Source organism: Triturus cristatus, chromosome 9 (assembly GCF_964204655.1).
Source record: "Triturus cristatus chromosome 9, aTriCri1.1, whole genome shotgun sequence".
NCBI classification, from domain to species: domain Eukaryota; kingdom Metazoa; phylum Chordata; class Amphibia; order Caudata; family Salamandridae; genus Triturus; species Triturus cristatus.
Window position 1 is genome coordinate 807,690,885 of NC_140592.1, and position 27,005 is coordinate 807,717,889.

At 42.6% G+C, this 27,005-nt stretch overlaps 1 long non-coding RNA gene across 2 annotated transcripts; it reads right to left on the reverse strand.

The window, feature by feature from the left end:
* On the reverse strand, positions 1-24,904 carry LOC146798879 (uncharacterized). Of its 2 annotated transcripts, XR_014968785.1 has the most exons (7): positions 24,853-24,904; positions 24,607-24,704; positions 24,452-24,518; positions 24,283-24,342; positions 11,495-11,555; positions 11,196-11,389; positions 1-903 (listed from the first exon to the last, which is right to left on the reverse strand). It is a non-coding gene; the product is annotated as an uncharacterized LOC146798879 (long non-coding RNA). The 2 variants fall into 2 exon arrangements; XR_014968784.1 differs by lacking the exon at positions 24,853-24,904 and having other exon boundaries at positions 24,607-24,744.
* Positions 24,905-27,005: the final 2,101 nt, after the last annotated feature.

The window sequence follows — 27,005 nt, forward strand, 5'->3', positions numbered from 1 at the left end:
AGAAGAGGGTGCACATGCCCCCCCTACTGAGGCTCTTTCAGCCCCAAGGACGACCACCTACCTGGGGCTTTATTTTCAAAAATTGTGGGGGGAGCCGCGTGGACCTCCCTCCTAGTCTCCTAGTTACTATAAGTGGTCGAGTAGGGACTTTAAATAAATATTTGTTTTATGTTAACAATTACTCTTCTCATCTGAAGGAAAGTTCCCACTCACGACTGGGGCCAAGGCTGAAAGAATTTGGACGTAAAAAAATAATTAATCGGAAGCTGCAAATCAAAAGATCTAACTTTCCATACATCAGATTTCAATTGTCATTTCTTGGGAGTCAATGATGAGATTTGGTGTGAGCTTTTTAAAGTTTTAGTAAGTATCTCTTTTCCTATTTTGAGAACTTAATAATTATCAATTCATCAGTAATACAATACAGAACAATTTGCATAAAGCACGTTCCATACAAGGAAATCTATATTTTAATTCTTGGAAATGGGAGTAAAAGTATCTTTGGAACCCATAAAGAGTTCTAAATCAAGAGATGAAAGAATAAAGCTTTAAGCAATTCCTAATCAGTTAGCACTTTCCCTAAGGAGAAGTTAACGAAATTCAGTAGAGTCTCAGAGCAGCATAGATTCAGGCAAGGGAAATGAAGCAATATCTCTGAGTATATCATAGAATCTCCACACACTACTCTACGAACATGCTCTAATATAACAATTTGATATCTATCACTAAGGTAAAATGTTGCATTCTTCTGTCTTTTCATCAAATAACGCGTGGTGTGATCATGGGACCAGGAAAGCTTCTGTCATCTATTCAGGACAAAAGACTTCCAGATATTAAGTGCTAAAACTAAACATTTCATAAACATTGTGCACGTTGAGGTTAGGTTCCCACTCTTCATTTCTTCTACAAGACAAAACAGGTTCTGATTAGGCCTCTACATTACACAGATGAAATCAAACAATTCTTATGCATTCTAACTTGCAAATATTTATTCATGAACAAACATTTTACAGAATGAAACTACAGTTTTTAAAACATTGTAGTCTATGAAAATATCTCTATAGGAAGGTCGAAATCTAATGTTTTCTATTAGTTCATGTTCAGTTCAGCATTTTTGTATCATTGTAAGTCTTGCATCTTTCATCACTAACATTTCTGACAGGTCAGAGGAAAGGAAAGAGAAAATACATTCAGAAGTCTTTCTAACTTAATGTATGTAACATTGAAAGCCCAGTACTCTCATTTGCCTTTATGTGTCACTTTTTGTTTTACGGCCTAAACATTATTTCTACATGTTAATTGAATTCATTTATATTTATTAATAATGCTCTAGCAACCATCCCTAGCCGGTGTTTTCCAACCACAACAAAACATTCACAGATCAACTCACAACCCGCTCTTGTCTTCAGTTAAAGCTTATAATTGTCATTTTAGGTTTTTACACCTCTTTAATTACTTCTATTCTTTGTTAATGTGTTCACTTAGTTCTAAATATTTTTTTATCTGTTTGTTCCTTTCTCTATTCTTTTTCTTTTGCAATATTATTGCAATAGCCTTATACACTCCTAGTGAAGTCAGGAAACAGACAACTACAATTAACACAGATACCAATATAGCTTTGAGGATTCCTCCTCCTGCTGTTGTAATCCTATTGCAGAAACTCCCTTTGTGAAGCGCTTACCTATTCATTGGTTTTTAATTGTTCTGGGTAAAGATTGAATCTGAAATGTTCTTTGAGTATTCTTTGATTTTCTTACTCTCGTCTGGTGTGCATGTGCAACAATGTTCTGACTTTTACAATTTCAGAGACTCCGCCTCTTTCTGCAAGCACAATGTCTAAAGCATATCAGTCAGTCAGTCAACTCAATTTTATTCAGTAATACTCAAATAGACCACAAAAGCATGAAACAATCATGTACAACAAAGCAAGTAAGACAGTGCAATTCATTTAAAATCCTTAAAAAATTAAATAAATATAAAAACAGGATACGTATAAAAATCAAACACCACGTACAATACATATGATATCGTCAATTTGAGAACCTACCTACAAATTTCTATGACAGAGAAATGAGCCACAAAAAAGTTATCATGAATGGCATGTTACATCTTTCTGTGTGATTGTAATCAAACATAAGATATGTTTCATCTTTGTATTAAGATTACAATTTAATACAGAACGTCATAGAAATACAAAAATATCTAGACGTAAAAAAAGCATATTCGAAAATGCATCTAGAAACAAAACATACAAAAGGCACATAAATGTATAGGGAACTACCCTAGCAATGCCTTCCCCTTTAACACCAGCTTCAGAAAGGTATATATGGTAATTGCAATCTCCTCTGAACCAAAAGATTGTAGAAAGTGCAGTGCTTCTGTGCAATGGCACAAAAAATACTTAATCAATAATGGCTTTAAAATAGAGAACCTATATTGAAAATAAAAAGTAAAGAAAACAATTATGTGTAAAGTGCTCTGTGCTTATTGCATGGGCAGGATGGAAGATCTTGCGACCAATCAATACACCAGGGGAAGTTGACTCGCCAATGAAATAGATGTAGTCGGAACCTGAGAATGATAAAGTGCTAATAGTGATGTGCGTCATGGAACAAAAATGGCTGAAAGTTCCTAAGTGGTTTGAGTTACATATATGAGGCAACAGAGGGAAGTTCTGATACCCTTGCCCATCTCTCATCCTTCCAATGGTTGTAGCACACATCCCTAAGTGTTTTTTTGGCTATCAAAGGCAAAGATCTTAAAGGATCTTCAAACAAATGAACAAATATACGTAAAAAGGGAGTGCTTAGACAGTCCATAAAATGTTTTAATTTAAATTAACTTGATACAATGTCAGCCCAAATTCGTATGCCAATCATGCAACTCCTTCTTTCAGGTCCAGTCAATGCACAAAAATTGCTTGGGAAGCCAAGATATTATTATATGAAATTTGGCTTGATGTAGTGATCATTCAAGCAGCGAGATTCTTCTCATATATTTCAATATAAGGCAGGAGCCAAGGCATGATATTTCAAAGCAAACATTTTTCTTTATTCTTTACAAAATCCAATAGCAGCCCAGCCAATGCATTTCATCCCTAACAGAGACTTCATCAGGGATCAGAAAAATTATTGTTCTTCTCTCTTTTAGTGATGCTTTTCTGGATAGAGATAGACCATAAAAATGAAGGCGTAGAAAGTATCCCAAGTGGGACCTGCTACATTAAGCAGATTGGCACCAAATCCAATCTATACAAATCCTTATCGACACAATTCTTATATTTGTTCATTCGAATTTATGGTTTCTGAGCAGTAGAACTATTAGAAGGTTGAGTGCAATTGTATTTATACTACGGAAATAACACCTGTGCAGCCGGGTAGAGCCAATTCAGTTCTTGTTGGATGTATTGGTCTTCAAAAAATCCTGCCTACCGACAGCCATGAAAGCAAATGACACACAGATGATGGACGGAATGCAAAGCAAATCAAACATTCACACCCAGTCAATAGATCTGGCTTAAATCCATTGTTCTTTTGCACACCATGCCACCTCAGTTTAGACCCAGTGCCTCATGGGAACAGTCCAGACTTTACAGCCAGGCCAGGTCTTCCCTGGACCGGAAACAAGCATTCTGGGACCGGTTTCGGGGCATCATCCCTCATCAGCCAGGCTAGCTTGAATCCAGTGGCACAGTGAGCCAGGGACCCATGTCTGTGCATACACGGAGCACTTAGGGCGAGAAAGCAAATGACACACAGATGATGGACAGAATGCAGAGCAAATCAAACATTCATCCCTCATCAATAGATCTGGATTAAATACATCGTTATTTTGCTCACCATGTCACCTCAGTTTAGACCCAGCCATATGCGAATCAGTCTTGACCCTGTGCCTCATGGGAACAGTCCAGACCGAACTGCCAAGCCAGGTCTTCCCTGGACCGGAAACAAGCATCCTGGGACTGGTTTTAGGGCATCACCCCTCAGCAGCCAGGCAAGCTTGAATCCAGTGGCACAGTGAGCCAGGGACCCACGTCTGGGTATACCCGGAGCACTTAGGGTGAGAAAGCAAATGACACACAGATGATGGACGGAATGCAGAGCAAATCAAACATTCATCCCAGTGAATAGATCTGGGTTAAATCCATTGTTCTTTTGCTCACCATGCCACCCCAGTTCAGACCCAGCCATATGCAAATCAGTCTTGACCCAAGGCCATGGCCATGTCCCTAATTCCCCTCAGCCGGGGAATCTCTATACCTCGGGATAGGGTTAAGTAATCCTCAATTATCATTCTATTTAAGGGAAGGGTCTCATTGACCTAGACCCTTTGCTCTAGCATCATTTGTTGGGTTCTTAAGAGACTTCAAGATGTAGAAGCTCTAATCCCCTGAGACTCATAAAAGAAGCGGTAGATGGTGGGAGAGCCACTAAACAATGCCTACATTTGTTTTCTGTGACCTGTAGGGGGGATACCACCTGTATGCCCCAGACTCCTGCCCCATAGGTTTCTATACCAACACATTCTGCATAGTAGGTGGTCAGCATGTGGGTGAGCGATCTTTTGCCTAATTTGTAGCAAAGGAGAAAACATCATTAACACTCCCCAATAGCTGGTTATTCCTGATTTCTAGCTGTGGCTACCAAGCTCCCCTGCAATTAAATATTACCCCTAGGTAACTAAAATTAACCAGATGCTTAACGGGAGTGGCATGAAGCTTGAAAGTTGGTTTTGAGTCCTTCCTATATCCACAGGACATTACAATGAATTTGTTGATATCACGCCTCATATCGAGCCCCTCCATGAAGGATGCAAAAGCATCCAATAGGCGCTACAGATGATTGATATTGAGGGAAAATAGAAAAGGTGCAAGCACACACCCTTTCCTAACACCCCTGTGAACCTGAAGCATCTCGAGGCACTCTCCTCCCCAGCCCGAAACTTTCTACAGCACTAGAGTACATGGTAATTGCATTATTTTTGATTTATTACAAATGGTCTAGCAACCTCCCCAATCTGATGGTTTCCAGCCATAACAAAACATGGTTGAACCCTAAGTGTCTTGGAGCACTCGCCTCCCCAGACCAAACCTTACTACAGCACTAGAATCACAGTAAATTTCTCGGATGGTATTAATAATGGATCTGGCAATGCTCATGTCTTCATTATGCTCCACAATTCAATGTGGGAAACACTATCGAAGGCAATGGACAGATCCTTGAAACCCAAGTGTGGTGCCTCATGCTTTGCGATTGCGCATTTCCCCAGGAAAAGACAGAGACTAATACATTGATATTCCATCCCCATCCCTATCCTGAACCCGTGGTGGATGTCCAATAAGGTGCCACTATCCTTCGCCCAAGCCTCCAGGTGGGAGAGTAAAACAGGATTCAAAACCTTCACAGTGGAGTTCAGAAGAGAGATCGGGTGATAGCTGCTAGGGTCTTCTCGATTCCCTGTTTTAAAGATTAGGACAATTAGTGAGTTAGACCATGATGGAATCTTTGTGGAAGTGCTGACAGCTCTTAAACATTAGTTACCAAAGGAGCCCACAGATTTAGATTACTTTTAAATAGGTCTAAAGGGACCTGTCTGAACCGGGGGCTTTTCCGCTGGTGTTGGACCTAATGGCAACTATCACCTCTTTTAATGAAGGACAATACTTGGGGAGAAACAGTCCCTTGCTGAAATAGGAGGACTACCATCACTGCCTATTTCATCACTAATGGAATAGACTTCCCCCAAAAAGTAGCCCACTCGTGGCCAGATATGGCAGATTCAACCTTAGTTCTACACGATTAAGGAATGGTTGGTTAATGATGGTCCAAAAGGACTTCTGATCATTCTTAGAGCATGCTTCCTGGAGATCTTCCTAGGCTTTTAATCTGTAGGCATTTTTCTTTGCTTTGATCAGCATTTTATAGGACTTCATACAACATGAGACCTTGAGAGCAGACCTAGGCTGCTTTTGAAGAGAGGCCATTAGCTCTTTATGAGACCTGCAGCATGCTGCGTCAAACTATACCCTTTTCTTAACGGGGCTCTCATGGGTCACTCTACATAGTGCCCCTGACACTGCCTCTGAGAGCGTGATAAATGCTTACTTTATACTAGCTTCATCAGCCTCAGCATTTAGGCAAGTCTCAAACAAAGTATGATTACCCTTAACCAATTGGGATATGAAAGTTTCAGCATTAACAAACTCCCACTTGATGCGGGTACCCTTTTTCCTTTTGAGCGACGATGTCGTTGATTCTCCTGGTGCAACAGACTGGCTCTTACCAATTAGTGATATCTACAGTAAGGCTTTGGGGAAGATGATAGCTCAAGGCAAGAGTGTGTAATACCCGTTCCCCTGCCTTTGCAGCTAGGTTGGCAGACAGTAAAATAAAATCAATTCCGGTCCATGCTTACCCCGTCCTGGAATAACACAAACCCCAAAAAGGTGACTTCTGATGTGTTGAATTCACATTTATCCAATTTGACATATAGTTGGTTATCTCTCAATCTTTTCAAAACTGCACTTACGTGGTCAATATGTTCTGCAGTAGACGAGGAGTGCACTTGAATGTCATCTATATATGCTATAACACAGATGTCCAACATGGTTCTCAAGGCTTCATTTATAAAAAATTAAAAGGCCGCAAGGGCATTGCAAAGACTGAATGGCATCACAAGATACTCATATAAACCGAATTTAGTATGGAATGCCATCTTCCACACATCTCCCTCTTGTACCCTTACCAAATGATATGCCCCTCTCAAGTCAAACTTAGTAAACACTCTTGCATTCTTAAGCTGATCAATCAAGGATTGGATTCATGGTAAAGGGTACCGATTCTTTTTTTTTTTTTTTTTTTTTTTTTGAAAAACCTTTATTGACATTTCAATCAATAACAAGTATGGGCCTACAACCCCCCGGGGCCGGCCGCTAGACAATCAGAACAATAAAAATCAAATGTGAACACAGGCGGCACCTCGGAGAGCAGAGTCTTCATGCTAGTATAGTCCAGCCAGCGAGCAGCCCAGGTAGGACACCAGGAGAAAAAGGGTTTTTCATTTTATAATGGAACGAAACAGTAGGATCAGGTGCCAAACAATTTCCCAACAGCGATAAGAGGCAGGCAGAATAATAGACGTAATCAATAAACAGCAATCTATGAGATCAATGGCGCAGACACAGGAAATTCAGGATGGGGAAGAATATCATAAACAGTTGCGCCTGCAAGCCCCCGCCCTAACGCCCAGAGAACACCCCGGAAACTGTGGCACACATGAGAAGGCAACGATTCACAACCAAGGAGGTGTACCACGCTGATCCCAGAAAAGAAAAAACCAAGAAGAAGCGGAGAAGAAAAAGGAGGCCATGGAAAAAGAGATGAAAGACTAAAGAATCCCCTCCCCCAACCCCCCACCCTGCACCTCTGCAAATGAGTACGGCCCCCCCCCCCCCATCAGTGTGCCTGTCGCCCTGGAACTAGACCCGAAATATAGAAGAGACAGGGAAAAAGGAGTAAGAAAAGAACCCCACCAGACGGGGGGGGTAGAGAAAGTATAATAAACTGGAGGAGGGCCTTCAAAACATACCCCCGGCTTCTCCCTCCCGCACGGTGAGGTCTCCCCACAGCAAACAATAAGCAGCACCAAAGCAACCATATCAAAGAGAGATGGGGAGCATATATGCACCTAATATGCTAACAGCTATGCCATGAGAGTACGCAACCCCGGAGTCCGCCCGTCTACTGGATGACCACCCCCGAAGGATCAGCCTTATCCTTGACCTCTCTTTGCAATTCTGCACATGCCTACCCCTCGACCCAGCGCCATGTCCGATGTTCCCAGGTATAGAAGTGTCCAGAAACGACCGGGAAGCGACACACACAGATGGGGTGGAAGTCTCTGAGTTCCAACACAGTCCGCATCATGGAGGGACGTCTTTCCCAGTACTGCCCCAGGATCTGCACTGCACACAAGGTCCAGGAAGGCGGAATCAGTCAAAGCAGACAACTGTTGCTGGAATTGTCCCTGGGTCGCCGGGGGCCGTGCACGGGACGAGGCCACCACCTCCCACTCAGGTCCAATACCTCCGGAACAGATCAAACCCTCAGCCAGCCGATCACACGGTGGCATACTGTCCGGAGTGTCCAGGTGTGCACTAATCGCAGGGGTGGCCGCGACATTGTCCTCCTGTGTGCAGTGTGGGAAGTCCTCGTGTACCTGAGGACAGGCAGGCCGCCACTGTCCCAACACTGATGCCACACCATCGAGCTTACTCCCCAAGACCCCGACGCCACGAACCAAGGAGAAATGAAGGGCACCAAGGGCCTCTAGGAGGTCGCCGTACCCCAGCACAGCTCTCCGCGAGCGCTCCGCCACACTCCCAAAAGTCCCACACTCCCATTCCCGCTGCGGCCCAGCGGACAGGATGGTAGGCTGCATCGCAACAAGATGGCCGCCGGGGAGGCCCGACCCGTATTGGGGCCGGGACCCAGGGACAAGCGCCTCGAAGTCCACGGCGCTGGAGACCGGGTTCCGGGGGCAGGCAAAAATTATCCGTTGCGTGGTCACGGGCAACAGTCGTCCCCACCACGGACCAGCTCCCGCGAAAATCCTGGAGCAGCCCGCAAGGATCAGGGCGAGCTACGGGCGGCGTCCGGGCAGCTCACCGTCAAAGGCAGGGGCAATCACCGGAGAATCTGAGAATTGCACCCCCGGGCATGCCCTCGGTCCGCTACGCTTAGCAGTGGGAGCGACCACGGCGAAATGCAGGCCGAGGTTAGCACCGCTCCGGTGGACCGACTCCACCCAGTCGCCGCAGGCCGCTGTTATTGAACTGCCACCCGGCCAAGGCGTCCACTCGAGGTCCAGGCTCCAGGGCTGCACGGGCCGCAAAGTTCAAATGCACATTTCTCCGGCGGTACCGCAGCCAGAAACCTCGGAGTCACACGGTCGGGTGCCACTCTCGTTCACGAACACGATCGCATAGCGCAGACTGAGGATCTCTTGCAGGATATCCATGCGGGATGCGGAGGTTCACGGAGCCGGGAGTCTACGCTGCCGTCCCGGTCGCCATCTTGGCTCCTCCCTCAGGGTACCGATTCTTGATAGTTATATCATTGAGAGATCTATAATCAATGCAACACCTAAGACATCTCTCCTGTTTTGGTATAAGGAAAAGAGGCAAGCAAGCCGGTGAATGAGAAGGTCTGATAAACCCAATACGGAGCATTTCGTCTAAATATTCCCTAAGATAAAGATTTTCGATTTCGGTCAGAGCAAAGATTCTGCTAAAGGGTATTTGTGCTCCTGTGATTAAATCAATACGGTAGTCATATGGACGATGCAGTGGAAGGGTAGAAGCTTTCTTTTTTTCAAAAACATCCACCAAGTCTTGCTATCAGACAGACAATTCAGGTATAACGGTGTCTGTGGCCACAGCTTTTTCCTTCTGAGGTACCTGTTCTAAAAAGCAATAAATGCAAACGAGAGAGGCCCCACTACTCCAAGAGACCGGGTTCCGTATTAGACTTAATAGTCACAAATAAAGTTTAGGCTGGTTTTATTTTACTGACTAATTGATTTGAGATAATACTTGCTATTAAATTTGGTGATACAAAGCTGTTTGTATAATATGTTGGCTCTTTCAAAACTGGGTGTATGAATGCGAGGTGATTGAAGAAGTTTCTGGTAGTTGAGTTGTGCAATTTAAGTTCTCCAAGGGAAATTATTTGTGACTTAAGTTTAGAAAGCACTGAGACATACAAAACTCAGAACGGAAAGAAAAATAATGTTTTTTGCAATCTATGTGTGGATTGTGTTGCATTAACCATGGAATGCCTAAAATAGCTTGGAACTGTGGTGATTGAATGAGGTCAAACTGTTCAGTCTACTTGTGTTGTTCATGAACAAAGAGACTCATCTCATCGGTAGCATGAGTAATGGAGTAATGGGGCCAGATTGTATACTGCTCTCTTTAATAGTTTTGACCTTGTCTATTACCTCTTTGGTCACTATTTCCCAGTGGCGCGAGAAAACCAATCATTATCTGCACTTTGATGGACTGATCTCCCCATTGAATACGGGCTCTTACAAAAAAATTATGGTGCGTGGACAATGAGGTATTTTGAGCAAGGAGTTGGGCGATGATTAATTCTGATCTACTTGAAGTACATGCCTCCTTAGACCTCGGGCTCAGTAGTTTCCCTACGCCTCTTAGGTTTTACTGGACAATCCCATAAAAAGTGTTCTTGTTTGCCACAATAGAGGCACACTTTTTTTTATCTCTAAGCCATTGTCTTTCTTCATCACTAAGAGGCCCCCTGATACTTCCTATTTGCATAGGCTAAGGTTCTTCTGCAGGTCTTTCAGGTCCGGCTTTCTTTTCTTTATACATCACCATTCTGGTGTCAAGGTGCCCTTTTTCGCGATGACTCTCATGTAATCGATGGTCTAATTTGACCAATAGATCAATAAGGGCATTACATGATTCTGGGGGATTCACTTCCTGGGCCAATAAATCTTTTAGCTTATCTTTGAGTCATTTATAAAAGAGAGCACTATGTTTTGCTTCAGGCCACCCTGCCTCTGCCACTAAACTATTGAAACTAGAAATGTAGATCATTAAGTCCTTAGTGCCATGTTTCAAATTCAGAAGTTCAGTGTCTACAGACTACATGAACGAATGTCTATCAAACAATCTACATAGTTCTTGAAGTCTGCATAATTATACAACAAGGGATCATTACGCTTGACTAATGGAATGGAACAAGTGGCGATAGTTCCACCCAGATACGACAAAACGAATGCTACCTTTGCCTGTTTGGTAGGGAAGCATGAAGCTTACATGAAATGCAATTGACAATGGTTTATGAATGTAGCAAATTTAGACGGATCTCCCATAAACCGTTCAGGAGGGGATTATGTTATAGAGGATGGGGTGGTTGCATGAAACTCAGGTTGACTGACACTAGAGCATGAAGGAGCAGGGGAGAACATATTACCAGTTGCCCCTTTCGGGACTCAGGACCCCTGCTGCATTAGTAGGAATAGAGCCTTGCTGTAAAGTATCTACCATAAGAGTAAGGGCTTGGGTTTCCTGTTGAAGGTTCCCTATGATATGTGCTAAGGTTATTTGGTGAACTTCCATTACGCCCGGGCAAAAAGTAAAAGTTGGCTTCGCATTCTGTAACTCTCACCTGAAGTTTCAGCTGGGGTGAGATGCAAGTCCTGATGCACAGTCCCAACTTCCATGACCCACCAAATTACCAACAATGTCAAAGCAATGGATGGTAAAATTGGGGAAGAGGGGAAAACAAGGGAAGAGAAAAGATTCCTGTTGAAGGCGAACTCAGGTATGACGGGCTAGCTTCAGATGCTTCCTATGTGTTTTCTGTATATAAAGAAAAGAGTATACGTGTTAGTGTATCTATATGATTTGGATATAATACATTGTAATTCTGTTATAATGTTGTTCTTACATATAAGGATTAACTACCTGTTAATTTCGCCTCTTCCGCTGAGGATAAAATGCTGGTAGATGTGGACAAGATTACCATCTAAGCAAGTAAAAGAGGACAATCAGGTGTTATGCAATTAGATCAATGTACATATATAGTCAAAGTAAATTTTTATATGAACTAACTTATGATGGTAAAAAACAGGAAGTTAAAAAAAGCCCAAATCAGATAGTCAAAAAACCTGAAAAAAACAGAATGTTATATACTCCAAATAGGAATAAATCCTAGAAAGCCATAGGCACAAAAATGTGGACGGCTAGAAGTAACTTTTCAGCAGACATGTGAGCAAGAAAATGAGATCTACAGTACGCTGTGGACAAGCCAATCGGATAAGTAAAAAAGACCATATATGTATATATTGTGCAGCGTAGCGCTACCGCTTTTTGTAGAAGACCTGGATTCTTTACAGGTTGTTCGTATTTCCTTTGTTCTTACAGGTTTCCAGGAGAAGAGAAACTTGTGCCTGTATGATATAGGAGAACCCGATGAGGAAGAAGCATGAATTGAGAAGCCGGCGTTCACGAACCCGGTGAGGAACCTCAGGATGTGATGAGCAGAGAGCTGGAAGCAGGCAGGTGAAAGGTAAGCGGAAGACGCCTGCGCCAACTAGAACGTAAAGCACTCTTCCACCTTTGCTGACAGACTTTATTCAGGTTCTTGCTCCGCCCCATCTACAGACGCGATCGGGAGCGGAGCATTCATGACAATTATCATTGGTTGAATTGGAAGTTCTGTTCATGGATGAGGGCCGAGAGATACAAGATCTTCACTCAACGTAACAGGCATGTTAAATCCAGCGATAGCAGCAGTAGAATTCTTGTAGCATAACTATTTTGTAAACACATTGATCTAACTGCCACTAATTCTGTATTTGTAACTTGCAAAGCTCCTGATGTACTTGTTGGAAATGTGTCCACTATTGTTGACAGTTTTCTAATCTTCTCATCATTCAGTATCACTCCCACAGCTGGAATAATAGCACCAAAAATATCTCCCACCAATTGTGTTCCTTCATTTACACTTCTAATATGTCTGTGCACAGGTGTCATTGTTAAAGCATTTAAAGTATACATGTGATACAGCTTAGGAAACAGTAAGCCTAAATATCAAATACCCTCCAAGTCAGTTCGTAATTTTAAATATGCATCCTATCCACTAATGAAATAAACTCCAGGTATTTCTGGATCGTTACCCTGTAAAATCTGCCATGTTCCTCCCGATAACTCAAATGTATGTTCACAGTCACATTTCCCTATAAGTCTATTTCTATTTTGATATCTTCTCTTAAAAGCACATACTGTCCCTTTTTGTCTTTTGCTCAGTCTAAACCATGGGTAAGTCATTTTCTTTCTAAGGTCATCTTCCTTTTTCCATGCATTCTTTAAAACTTCTTCATTCGGATTATTACTACGTGCAATGTGTGTCCTTCTCTCTTCTAACATCATGATAAATGTCTTCTCTGAGGGTCTGATTAAGCAAGTTAAATAATTTTTATAAGCCTTAACAGTGTAAATAGGAAGCTAAGGTCGGAAATAATGCCAAGCAGTTTCTATCTCTTTTGCTTGTGGGTGTAAGTTCATGTTTTTCTGGAAAGGTACTTTTGAAATTAGAGTAATAATATTCAAAGGACTGTTTCCAATAAACTAAACCAAGTAATACACTGCATGAAATTATACATGATAAGGGAATATATGTAATCCCCTCAATCAAAGAAGGCATGTGCAACACCAAACGTAACAATCCTTGGCATTCATAGCAGGTGTATACTCTAGAACTAATCTAGAATAAACGGTAGTAGAATAATCTTCTTTCAAGTAGGGGGGCAGAGCTTGCCTGGCTCCAAGGTGGGCACAGAGTAGCGCAGCTCCGACAGCCCAGCTACAATCCCCATCATCATCCAGCACACACTGCTGCAAATTGCACCTCTTTGGGTGGGAGAAGCACTGCGGTTGACGACACATTGGTGGGCGAAGTTGTGATCCAATGATCACGTAAGGATTGCTGCTGTATCCCTGCCCTCAGTGGGGTCGTGCGTCAGCCTGGCGTGACTGCGGCTGTGGACTAGACCAAAGGACTCCTTAGCTGCGCAGGAGGGGAACGTCTTAAGCGCGGTGTGCGCTGCACTGGGGGGCTGGTGTGCCTCCAGAGCCCATTGCAGTGAGACGTCCTGCCTGAAGGTGAGCAGCCACAAGGAATCAGAGCCACAGAGAGGTGAGGTGTGTGGCTTCAATGACTAGATTGGGCCATGCAGAAGGGACGAGCACACCCCGTGTTAGGAGACTCGCGGTGCCTTACGTGAGTACTGTGGGTGGCTGACGCTGTTGGTTGCGGCTGCACGTGTGGCGACGGGCTCTCCCCGCGAGTGCTCTTTTTGTTGGTGTGCTGGGACCTTGCAGACAGCATATCTAAATCACAAACATTTCTGGGCCTGGTACACGAGAGCCTGGCAGGCCTGGAGCTCCACTCAGTAAGACCACACAACAGGTTTGATCCTATGTGGAGACACCAGTGCCTGACTGCAATTATAGGCACAGAGTAAGAGGCTCATCTGACTGCACTAGCTGGCCGCTAACTCTCCCGGGGTTGCACAGACAAGTGTGAATTGCTCGGTAGACAAGAGACAACTGGTATTCTCGTAAATTAAGTTCTCCTGGTCTGTTGGATTAGACAAAGAGAAGTCCATTATGGGAAAAATGAACAGAGCACAGACTAAGCTCCCATTTGAGCCGCGAAGGCCTCCAAATCCAAGGCGCTAAATTGAACGACGTCGAGACTGGGTCAGAGGCCACAGAATCAACTACAGACCGAGATCTGAAACAAATCCTGGCAGGTATGCAGCACAGTCTGACAAAGATAGACGGAAAGATTGATGGCCTCTCATTCCGCATGGATCGAATGTCCGAGAGACTAGATAAGCAAACAGAGAGACTGGACAATGTGGAAGAAAGAATGTCTGATGCAGAGGATATAATCAACAGGGACACAACGACGCATAAGAGAATGGACAAATTGCTGCATACCCTACAACTGAAAGCAGAGGATTTGGAAGCACGTTCTCACTGGAACAACATATGAATAGTGGGAGTTGCAGAGTCCACCAGTATTGCGAATATGGAACAATTTGTAGAACAAATCCTAATTGAAATGCTGGGAAGAGACACATTCGCTGATATCTTTTTGGTATAGTGTGCCCATCAATCTCTGTCACAAACACCTGTCCCTGGTGCCGCTTCACGTCCCATAATAGTGCGCCTTCTAAACTATAGGACCGATATGCAGCGTTACGTAAGGCACAGGACCTGGGATCACTGCGCTATGAGGGCTACAAACTGTCTCTCTACACAGACTACACACAACAGGTCCAGGAGGCCCGTCAACAGTTCCTTCCAGCAAAAAGGAAATTACGTGAGCTTAAAACAGAATACAAAAAACAATGGTCCTAGACCTTATATTGTTGATGATACGAATCAAGACCTGCAATAATATTTTAACAAATCATTTCCTGAGCCTATACACTGTTAGCTCAAACTAATTAATACAATCAGTATACTGAAGTGCAACAACCACATTTTTGTCCAAAACAACAAGGGTTTTATTCCATCATAATTAACGCAACAGTAGATTCCTTACTGCAAGGGACAAATGACAAGGTAGGAAAGGAGAGGTTGCTCCAGGGGAGCGTGCAGAATGGGAGAGTGCTCTGGTGTAGGAGAGATGAAAAGGATATTCAGATAGTGTGATAAAAGGAAATAGTTACAATTATTAATTGATTGGACTGATAATGAAATCTCAGTCTTTTTTCAACCTGGCCACATTTTAGTCATTCAAAATCCATTTACATTCGATTTAAAATACACAAATCAATCCTTGTGTGGCACGTAGCAGTTGGGGACTCGTGATCCAGGTTAAGTATGTATGGGCGTTGACGTTTCGATTGTATTAATTACTGTGAGCTAACAGTGTATAGGCTCAGGAAATGATTTGTTAAAATATTATTGCAGGTTTTGATTTGTATCATCAACAATATAATGCCTAGGACCATTGTCTTTTGTACCATATTGAACCCAGGTCCACAACCATAATTGGGTCACCCCATTTTTTATAATGGCTACCTTGTGCAGGTACTACCTGCGAGGGTTTAAGTGTTTAATGTTTGTTTTGTTCTAAATAGTAAATATTTTTGTGACATTGCTGACACTATTGTAATTGACACTAAATCTTTCTGTTACGTAATGGCCCATATGCGAACTATGTCTGAATAGGAAACACTATCTTATAGTGAAGACTAGACAAAGTGGCCAAAGACAAAGTTCTATGATAAAAAGGTCACCTACCCCTGTCGTGGCCTTGGGCGACAAGAACAGAAGATGCCGAAATCCACAGGAGCGAAGCCAGTGGCTTTCCTCTACCCCAAGATAGTACCCCCTTAGGGCAATTAACATACCCAAAAGGCGGGGAGTATCTAGAAGGAGAAAAGAGCCCTCGAAGTGTCACCAGGGAGCGTCAGGAGTGAAATGGCAGGGGAGTCAGGTAATGTCTGTCAACGACAGAAACCTGCAGAAATGAAAAAAGGGGGAGAGGAATAGATTAGCACATCCCCCCTGTTTGGCAAATAAACAATTTACGTTCCCTTTTTCTCTCTAAGGATTTTCTCAGACCTTGTGTACCCCCCCTATACACTTACTCGAAGACCAGCAGGAGCGGTGCTATTTCTACGAGAGTTCCAAGAAAGAGTTTGTAGAGTATCTCTATTGACCTCAAAGTTTGCCGAGAGAAAAAAAATATATATATTCCCCAAGACCTCTGAGTACTGCGTTCTCCAAGAGGGGGTAGAAAACCAATAGGAAAATAAGGAAAGAACAAATATCCACGTGGGACTCACACATCCAAGTTCGCCATTGCTAGAAAGTTGAATCACTTGCATTCTCTGAAGGCGAAGTTTGTTGTGCCAATGATATGAATAACAGAAACGGGAGTTCTCCTCCTTCTTATAAAGTAGCGGCTGCATCGGGAAGACGACCTCCGTCTTTGTCTGTACTCACGGCGAATGCTAGGAGCAGGCGCTGCCGACAGTGTAATGCCGCGAATACTTGTCCTTCGTCAGCAGTGTCCAATAAAGTTAAAAAAAAAGGTATTCTGCAAGTAGCTTCTCTCCGCTACGGTTTTAAAGGCGCAGCGCGCCTTTACATGAAGTTGAGTTACTCAGCTGGGGTTCGTGACTCTTCGGTAATGGCACTAAATTAAACTCGGGATGAATAATCCAGTAGTGTCCTCCGTGTTCATATAGAATTGTATTCGAGGCAAACAGCGGCGGGTCTTCACGCTCTCGGTGCAAGGAGAAGGGGATTGCGTGATATATTCACGAGGGCATCAGCGGGGTCAGGCGAGCGGGAACAGATTCAAGAAGTATTCAGCTTGTCTCAGCACAGGAAACGGGCGGGGCTGCCACAGGAATTCAAAGCCAAGCACCTGAGACGGGTTTCTGAAGGCTTTTAAACAGTAGGTCAGCTGTTCTTCTCTCGTTGCAGTCTGGGAAGGTACACAAGGATTCCCTATAGTGGGGCATTATGGGATTTGTAGTGGAAAACTCTGCTAAGTTAGTTCATGGGATTTTCCCACCGTTAACAACCCCTACCTACAAGAAGGATACTACGTAAGAGAACAAAAGGGCACTTTCTCTAGTAGAGGTAGAAGTGGGTTTAGAAGGTACACAACCATCTCAGGTTCGTCATTAGGAAGTAGCTCAGAGAGTGATGCTGAACGCCCAGGCACCACCACACCCAACCCTGGACACACTTACTCAGATCAGCAACCTTTTTTAGTGGAAGGTCTATGGTGGGAACACCAAGGGAGGGGCCGCCCCTGGGGCAAGCTCAGGGGCCTGAGGGAACCAACTTGGAACACAGGCAGAGGAAGAGCCAAGAGATAGGCGCACTTCCAACAGGAGACACATGGGGATATACAGACACGGCGGCAAGATTACAGGTGGTAGTATACACACCTGAAAATCCAGTGGTTAACTTATCTGACTACACTCTGGAACCTGATGAGCAGAAAATCTTAGAAAAAGGCCTATCCTTTGTCCCCACCTCTATGCTTAACAACTTTAATTTGAAGGTGGAACTCCATCAGTTCTTCCGCAAAATAAGACTGAAACATTATTTCCAGAAGATTCCCTCCCAACCTACTTTCTCAGGCAGTGGACTTAGACCGCCTTCCAAATTTAACCCCCCGGACACACCTAATGCCACATAAGATCTTGGCGTATGAGCAAGTAGTGATGCGGGATGTGAACAAAACTCTCTCAAACAGACAGTATGTAAAGTATAACATCACAAAACCTGAACGCCAAGCCCTAGACACTCTCAAGAGTAACACCAGTATAGTTATCAAACCCGCCGACAAAGGCGGGGCTATAGTTTTACAAAACCTTGAGGCTTATAAAAAAGAGATTCTCTCACAGTTAGACGTTGAAGGTAACTACTATGAGAAACTGAGAGCAGACCCAACTAAAGAAATAAGTAATATTATAGAAACGACTACCCGCAATGGCCTTGAGAAAGGTTATCTCAGTAAACATGAATACGACTACCTCAACCATAAACATCGTAGGATGCCAACAATCTATACCCTCCTGAAAATGCACAAATAAATGCAGGACCCACCAGGAAGACCAATAATTTCGGGTTGTGGTTCACTATTAGAACCGTTATGTAAGTACATCGATGTGTTCCTCAAACCCATTGCAGAGAAGATAGCAACGTACCTTAGAGACACGATGCAGACGATACAATTGGTGGACGAACATCCATATAATTCTACAACCATCTTACTGGCTACAATGGATATTACTGCATTGTATACCAACATTCCCCAGGCCCCTGCACTCATTTGCATGGAATCAGCATTGAATAAACGGCCCGCAAAGGACAAAGTACCCACAGAGTTCATTATCAAACTTTTGGAGATTGCCATAAGTAGAAATTACTCTTACTTCCAGTGCCAACACTACTTACAAATGAAGAGCGTGACGATGGAGGCTAGCTTTGCCCCTAATTTAGCAATCATCTATATGGACGATTTTGAACAGAAATATGTTTTGAATGACTATAATCCATATATTGAATGTGTAGAATTGTGGCGTTGCTACATAGACGGTGTGCTCATTATGTGGAAAGGGAACAGAGAACAACTTAAGTCCTTCCATGTCTGGCTTAATACATGCTCGTATGACATCCAGTTTACACTGCAATTTGACAGATCTTCAATTCACTTTCTAGAAATCACCATAAAAGTGGAATCAGACACACTATACACCAGCCTTCACAGAAAGAGCAGCGAACGTAACACACTCTTGCGCTACTCAAGTCACCACCCCCGCAACATCAGGTATAACCTACAATTTGGGCAATTCCTGAGGTTGCGTCGCAATTGCTCTAAGAAAGAGGACTATTTTGATGAATCCGTGGGCCTAATGTCATGATTAATTGAGAGAGGATATCCCATCAGACTCCTCAAAAAAGCACGCAAACGTGCATGGCATAATCACAGAAAATTCCTACTTGCACCTAGTCAGAGGAACAATGAGAATGAGGAGCGTATAGTATGTGCCACTACTTTCTCTACCAAAAGTAATGCTGTGAAAAAGATCATTAACCAGCATTGGCATTTGATCTCAGACGAATTGGGCAATACGCCACCACCCCTGCACGCTTTAAAAAAAGGCAAGAACGTGAGGGACCATGTCGTGAAATCTCTGCTACCGAGGTGAGGCACCCCACGCCAATCGGTACTGTGGGGTATCCCCCAGTGAAAGGTCACCTGAAATGTGGCCAATGTAAAGCCTGCTCCATGGTACAAGAAATCAAACAATTTACACATAACAATCGCACTCATGTACTGCAGGATCACAGCAATTGTAACACCGCTGGAGTAATCTATGCCATTACTTGCCCTTGCGATTTCATGTACATAGGCCAGACCATTCAAAAAGTAAAGTGTTGCGTCTTACAACACTGCAGCCGCATACGATGCAAAGCACAGGGTGCTCAGTTAGTGGATCACTTCACCACATTTGGGAATATACCAGAAAGTCTCAAATGGTGGGTCATAGAAAAAGTAAAACCAGATCCTAGAGGGGGAGACTTTACCAATGTCCTAAGCACCCATGAGTGTAGGTTTATACATCTATTCAACACCATAGCACGGGGCCTCAGTGAATACGAGGAAATTAGCAAACAAGTGTCAGTACTGAATAATGGCTAAAGCACAATCATTATTGACCATCTACTGATGCCCGTGGTATGCCTTTTGACTTTCGTCCGTAGACATCTTTATTCAACATGTAAATTAATTTCATTTTACGATTACGAATATGTCATTGATGTTTTAACTCCACTGCTTGTTGTGAAAATTCACTAACTCACTTTTGTAATGGTGATAATTTGTTTATTTATGTCATTGTATTGTCATCATCCCACTTGTAAATAATGTAAATATGCTTTGTTGAGCCGCCACCCTGGGGACATACGCTTGTATAAACCTGGGGGCAGCTAATGCCTCTCATTAATAGAAATGTCAATATTGTTGCCACTTCGAATTGTGTCACCATTAATTTCAGAATGGCAGCATAAATTGTAATTATGTAAATAGGGTTGTGTCTTTTCTAACAGAGTGCTCCCCATATGATTAAAACACCGGCGGTAGTATTTTTTCCAACTTGAGCTACAGCTCAACCAGCGTGATACTCACACTAGCGGGACGTCTTAAATAACGTCCTCACGGCGGGCCCGTTAGCTTTCAGTATCTCGTGCGGACTGTGGACGCCGGTTATCTGACTAATAAGGTAAGAAACCCAGGGTCGCTCCGCTGACTTGCCGGTTTTAATCTTCCCATTGAACCAGGCCATATCCTTAACCCCGGTTTTAATAGCTTTCATCCACAGTATCAGCATTGAATGCTTTTGGAATTCAAGCAAGTGTGTTACCCTTCACTAATGGGTAAGTGCAGCATTCTTGCGATCGCTTGTATGTTGAGATAGAGGTTTGCGATTAGACACACACTAACAAGCCTCTCTAATTACAGATGAGGACGCTTTTTGCATAAATTAGACGGGAGGATTCCCCGCGCTCTGGAAGACCTTGCGGGTAAGCCATGTTTTTATTGGTAAACTTAGAACCTATTGCAGTATTAATGTGCACAACCTTGACCCCCCTCCATTTACCCCGTAGGTGTGTGACTCAGATACCACACCTGCACTCAGGTTGCCCCACACCGTCCTGAGGAAGACCCGCAGGCCGAGGCCCCCAATTACCCTTTGAGCCCCAAGACGGGTCAAAACGTCGACGCCCATACATACTTTACCTGGATCACGAGTCCCCAACAGCTACATGCCACACAAGGATTGATTTGTGTATTTTAAATTGAATGTAATTGGATTTTGAATGACTAAAATGTGGCCAGGTTGAAAAAAGACTGAGATTTCATTATCAGTCCAATCAATGAATAATTGTAACTATTTCCTTTTATCACACTATCTGAATATCCTTTTCGCCTCTCCTACACCAGAGCACTCTCTCGTTCTGCACGTTCCCCTGGTGCAACCTCTCCTTTCCTACCTTGTCATTTGTCCCTTGCAGTAAGGAATCTACTGTTGCGTTAATTATGATGGAATAAAACCCTTGTTATTTTGGACAAAAATGTGGTTGTTGCACTTCAGTATACTGATTATACTAATTACTGTGAGCTAACAGTGTATAGGCTCAGGAAATGATCATCAACAATATAAGGTCTAGGACCATTGTCTTTTATACCACATTGAACCCAGGTCCACGACCATAATTGGGTCACCCCATTTTTAGGTCTAGCCGCTTTGATGTATGATCACGAACGCGATCACTTTCACTTTCGCGGCCGCACGGACGCATTGATGTTCTCCGTGAGCCAGTTCTTTTTTTTTTTCTTCTGTTTATTACTTCTATGTAGTAATGGGTTTGCCTTTAGCTTTGCCCTTGCAGGACATTAGACCCTCTTTGGAATGGCTAGGTTGTCGTTTAACTATATTTTCTAGACCAAATGGCCTCTACCCTCAAGTTACCTTTCCCCGTGTAATTCTGTCGCTTTACGTTCCACTAAAACGAGTGAGGCTCACTCACCTGAATATTAGGGTTATGTTCTTCCTTTCTACTTATTTGTTGATGTTAGAACTGTCAGAAATCTGTGCATCTTTTACGCCATCTTCTTGATCTAAGATTTGTTTATATGAGTCATTAGGATTGCACATCACAAACTTCAGATGGTAGTTGGCTTATGCAGACTTATCTTCCACCTGAGCTGCAACAACACTGGTTCTGTTATTCAATTCTGTGAAGTTGTCCTGCTTAAATACTTTGCTTCACATACATGAGGGTTCTAAACGTGCTCATGGCCTGTACACCTGCATGCTGGTCCTCCCTCTGTTTCCATGGCAGTCCGTACACCTGCACGCTATTCCTCCCTCTGTTTCCATGGCAGTCCGTACACCTGCACGCTGGTCCTCCCTCAGTTTCCATGGCAGCATGTGCGAGTCCAACTGGTCTGTAAACTGAAATCCTATGACAAAGTGTCATATTGTACCCTTACATAAGGCACTGCATTTCCTAATAGTCCCATCTTCAGATAGGCAATCCTCATTTGAGACCATAACCCGGGACAAGTTTTATGAAATGTTCTACTTTTTTGTTGTTGTGCATTTTACTAACATCAGTTCTTCCATGTGGCCCGGGACAGTTCCCTGCATTCTGGTAAACGTGGCTGGGTTTCGCCTGACATACTAAGGTGTAACATGCCTAGTGCTTGGATACTTTATTTAACAGCTAGCTTATTAAAGTTTTTTCATTGTCTCATCCACATGCATTCCTTGTTTATGCTGCATCATTCTTTTGTATTATATATAACTAAAAACAGCTTACTTTTGGATTTGTTTAGGTGTTGAAGATGCTAAAAATAGTTAATTAAACTTCGGTCACTACGTCACACCACCTTAAAACATCACACTTATTTTATACAAGTGTGTGCTATGAGCTAATGAACTAGTACAAAAGAAATGCACCGTTTGTTTATTGGTATTAATATCAATGACAGCTTTCAAATAGAGTCTATCGTGACGGAGAGTGATCCTGCTGAGGTGGTAGGGGGCGGGATCGGTAAAATCTGTATTCAAGGTATTCCCCCATACCATGGATTTATATGATGCATTTGTAGGCTCCGTACCTCTTGGGCCAACATAGTCTGGTTATCCGCTTATAATATTCTTCCGGTGTCTCCTTACACTTCTATACCTCAGATGCTTACATGACATTCATGTATATCGGGACATACTGGCAGACATGCGACAAACAAACAATAGTATAAATGAAAAATAAAGATTCTACAAGACTGAGACTTGTTGCTGTGGGTCTCTTTTAGTCAGTCCACACAGTGTATTCATCAGACATTATAAATGCAGAGCACGAGTCGAGGGTACCCGCATGTACATGGCGTTCACCCACTATTTTCACAGGGTGGACGCCGTTCCCCCTGACAAGAAGAAGTTAGGCCCTACAGAATTATGCTGAACTTATCCCAGTGTAAGACACCAGGTGGACATGTTCAGGAGCGCATGTACGTTGTCTGCTTTTCATTCCCAGCAGCAACGTGCAGGCAGTGAGGGAGCCTTTTTAGGTCTTGCCTGACCCAGCGCATGCACTGGTCTGGCGAGTCTTTTTGTGAGGGCTCAAAAAAGTGCTACCATGGCCAGCCTAGAACTACAGTGCATGTGCGCCGGCGCGCGCGCCTCACTTTCGCGGCTGCACGGCCGCTTTGATGTATGATCGCGATCACTTTCACTTTCGCGGCTGCACGGCTGCTTTGATGTTCTCCGTGAGCCAGTTCTTTTTGTTTTTCTGTTTATTACTTCTATGTAGTAATGGTGGCACCTGTGCTTTAGCTTAAACATCTTAGGATAAAGTCGGGTGCTGAGATTGTTTCAAAAGTAAAGAAATAGACAATTCTTTACTTTTGAAGCAATCTCGGCACCCGACTTTAGCTTAAGATGTTTAAGCTAAAGCACGGGTGCCGCCATTACTACAGTTATAACAAAGAGTTGCCAGTACTGATAATCCATCAACCTGTTACTTCATTAGTGCATAGAAAAGATCTATCACACCATCAAGCCTTATTTTGCTTATTTTAGATTTATTGAACCAATTTTTTACTTTTCAATTCAAGGTTATTATTTTAATCAATATGCCACATAAATTTATCAGAAAAGAGACACACAAAAACATTTTAAATACCCAGCCATTGAATAAAAAACACACATTTATTCCAATTATTCCAACTATCTACTCACAAACTACATTCATCAAACATTTATAACCCACGCTACACATCAAAACTACATAAATCCTCAACCTGGCGAATCAGACCTAATTACATCAATTTATGAAGCCAGGGATAGTGACCAAACAACCACTACTTATTTGAAACAATAGTCCTGATCAATGACCTATCAAGCCATAACGAAACCTTTTTTTTAAAATAAGAATACAAATTGGAGTGCACAAAAAAGCCTCAAATAATGACCACCGGTTGTTTTAGTCCACAAACATATACGGTCGACGCGTTTCGAGCCCGCTTCTAAAGGGCTCTCCTCAGGACCAAAGTAACTGAAATACAAAAAAATGAAACGGAAAAACTTGTCCCAGAAAAACCAACTGGAAAACACCACCAAATTGTGCCTGCTTACCTCAAAGGCGAAATGAATTGTAGACCGTAAATAAGTAAAGAAATTAAAAGGTTCAAGTATCTGAAGAAGAATAAAGAATACGAAGTCAGCGCCAAATAGTCATGTCCCAAAAATGTAAAAAGTCCTTACTCACTATTAAAAAAACAACAGCTGTTGCAATGTCACTTACGTTGGAACTTGTACTCAATGGCCGATTTCACTGTGGCGTTTAAGCGGAGCCAATCTCAAAAGGGAAGCTAAGAAAAAATTACACAACATTAAGTAAATTGACTGTTACGAATGGTCTAATGTATGCTTACTCTTAGCCAATGCACCATATTTTACCTTACAATGTTGCCAATATCCCATGATGAATGTGGATATACCGATGTAAATCCCTCACATTCGGGACCCGGAATGCGTTTTCCGGGGCCCAGCTGCTTCTGCAAAATAAAATGCCGGGGAGACAAGGATCAATAATAATCCCTTGATATACCCGAAATCGAGCGCAATCTGTGCTCATGTGAGCTGCAACTGCTTGTTTATCCACTGAGTGAGTCGTATCTTTAATTATGCAGTCCTCTGTTTTACCGAGCGGCGTGTCTCTGGCGGTTGCTCGTTACAAACGGAGCTCCGTAGTGCCGATTTTACAGGAAGTATCTTAGTGAAAAAAACGCCGCCCCATGCTTTGTGGGAAATCCAACAGTGTTGGTGGGAAATGTAGTATATCTAACTTGGTTCAACAAGAGTCTGAAGCTTTATTGGTGCAGTGCCTTTTGTATGATAAACAAGTCCCTTAGATTATGTTTTTTAGCCCTCGTAAGTGAAATCGAGATTGTTCATTTTACTGAGCATGTCACAAATAGTAAAAAAGATCCATTATATTATTACAGTTTGTATAATTCAGAAAATTATTTTAGGCCATTAAGCATTGTATTGAATTTCAAAATTAGCATTGCTTCACGTTGGTTGAGTTTACCAAAAATAAACACACCAACACTCTGGGACTATGTGGGGTTAGCACCCGTGACTGGACACCATAAATGTGGGTCTTGCTCCTATTGTGAGCAGACAATTGAGGGATCTCTGTTTTTCCATAATGGAATTCATTGGAAACACGACAGCTTCACGAACTGTAAATCAAAATTTGTGGTTTATGGTATATTGTGTCCATGCCCAAAATTATATGGGGGCAAAACAAATCAAGAAATTCGTCAAAGAATTACAAAGCATAAATCCAGGATAAGAAAAAATGTTGAAACTGCACCATTGGTGAATCACTGGAAAATAAAGGGACATACTGAGAGAGACTTGAAATGGACTGTCATTGCCAAAATAGAACCAGGTTCCAGAGGTGGAGATTTAGATCAGAAACTCAACCAGCGTGAAGCAATGCTAATTTTGAAATTCAATACAACGCTTAATAGCCTAAATGAATTTTCAGAATTATACAAACTGTAATAATATAATGGATCTTTTTTACTATTTGTGACATGCTCAGTAAAATGAACAATCTCGATTTCACTAACGAGGGCTAAAAAACATAATCTAAGGGACTTGTTTATCATACAAAAAGCACTGCACCAATAAAGCTTCAGACTCTTGTTGAACCAAGTTAGATATACTACATTTCCCATCAACACTGTTGGATGTCCCACAAAGCATGGGGCGGCGTTTTTTTCACTAAGATACTTCCTGTAAAATCGGCACTACGGAGCTCCGTTTGTAACGAGCAACCGCCAGAGACACGCCGCTCGGTAAACAGTGGACTGCATAATTAAAGGTACGACTCACTCGGTGGATAAACAAGCAGTTGCGCCTCATATGAGCACACATTGCGCTCCATTTCGGGTATATCAAGGGATTATTATTGATCTTTGTCTCCCCGGCATTTTGTTTTGCAGAAGCAGCTGGGCACCGGAAAACGCATTCCGGGTCCCAAATGTGAGGGATTCACATCGGTATATCCACATTCATCATGGGATATTGGCAACATTGGAAGGTAAAACATGGTGCATTGGCTAAGAATAAGCATACGTTAGACCATTCGTAACAGTCAGTTTACTTCATGTCGTGTCATTTTTTCTTAGCTTCCCTTTTGAGATTGGCTCCGCTTAAACGCCACAGTGAAATCGGCCATTGAGCACAAGTTCCAACGTAAGTGACATTGCAGCAGCTGTTGTTTTTTTCATAGTGAGCAAGGACTTTTTTAATTTTTGGGACATGACTATTTGGCGCTGACTTCGTATTCTTTATTCTTCTTCAGATACTTGAACTTTTTCATTTCTTTACTTATTTACGGTCTACAATTCATTTCGCCTTTGAGGTAAGCAGGCACAATTTGGTGGTGTTTTCCTGTTGGTTTTTCTGGGACAAGTTTTTCCGTTTTAGATAATAAGATCTCGTCATTTTTTTGTATTTCAGTTACTTTGGTCCTGAGGAGAGCCCTTTAGAAGCGGGCTCGAAACGCGTCGACCTTATATGTTTGTGGACTAAAACAACCGGTGGTCATTATTTGAGGCTTTTTTGTGCACTCCAATTTGTATTCTTATTTTTTTTAAAAGGTTTCGTTATGGCTTGACAGTGCATTGATAAGGACTATTGTTTCATATAAGTAATGGTTGTTTGGTCACTATCCCTGGCTTCATAAATTGATGTAATTAGGTCTGATTCACCAGGTTGAGGATTTATGTAGTTTTGATGTGTAGTGTGGGTTATAAATGTTTGATGAATGTAGTTTGTGA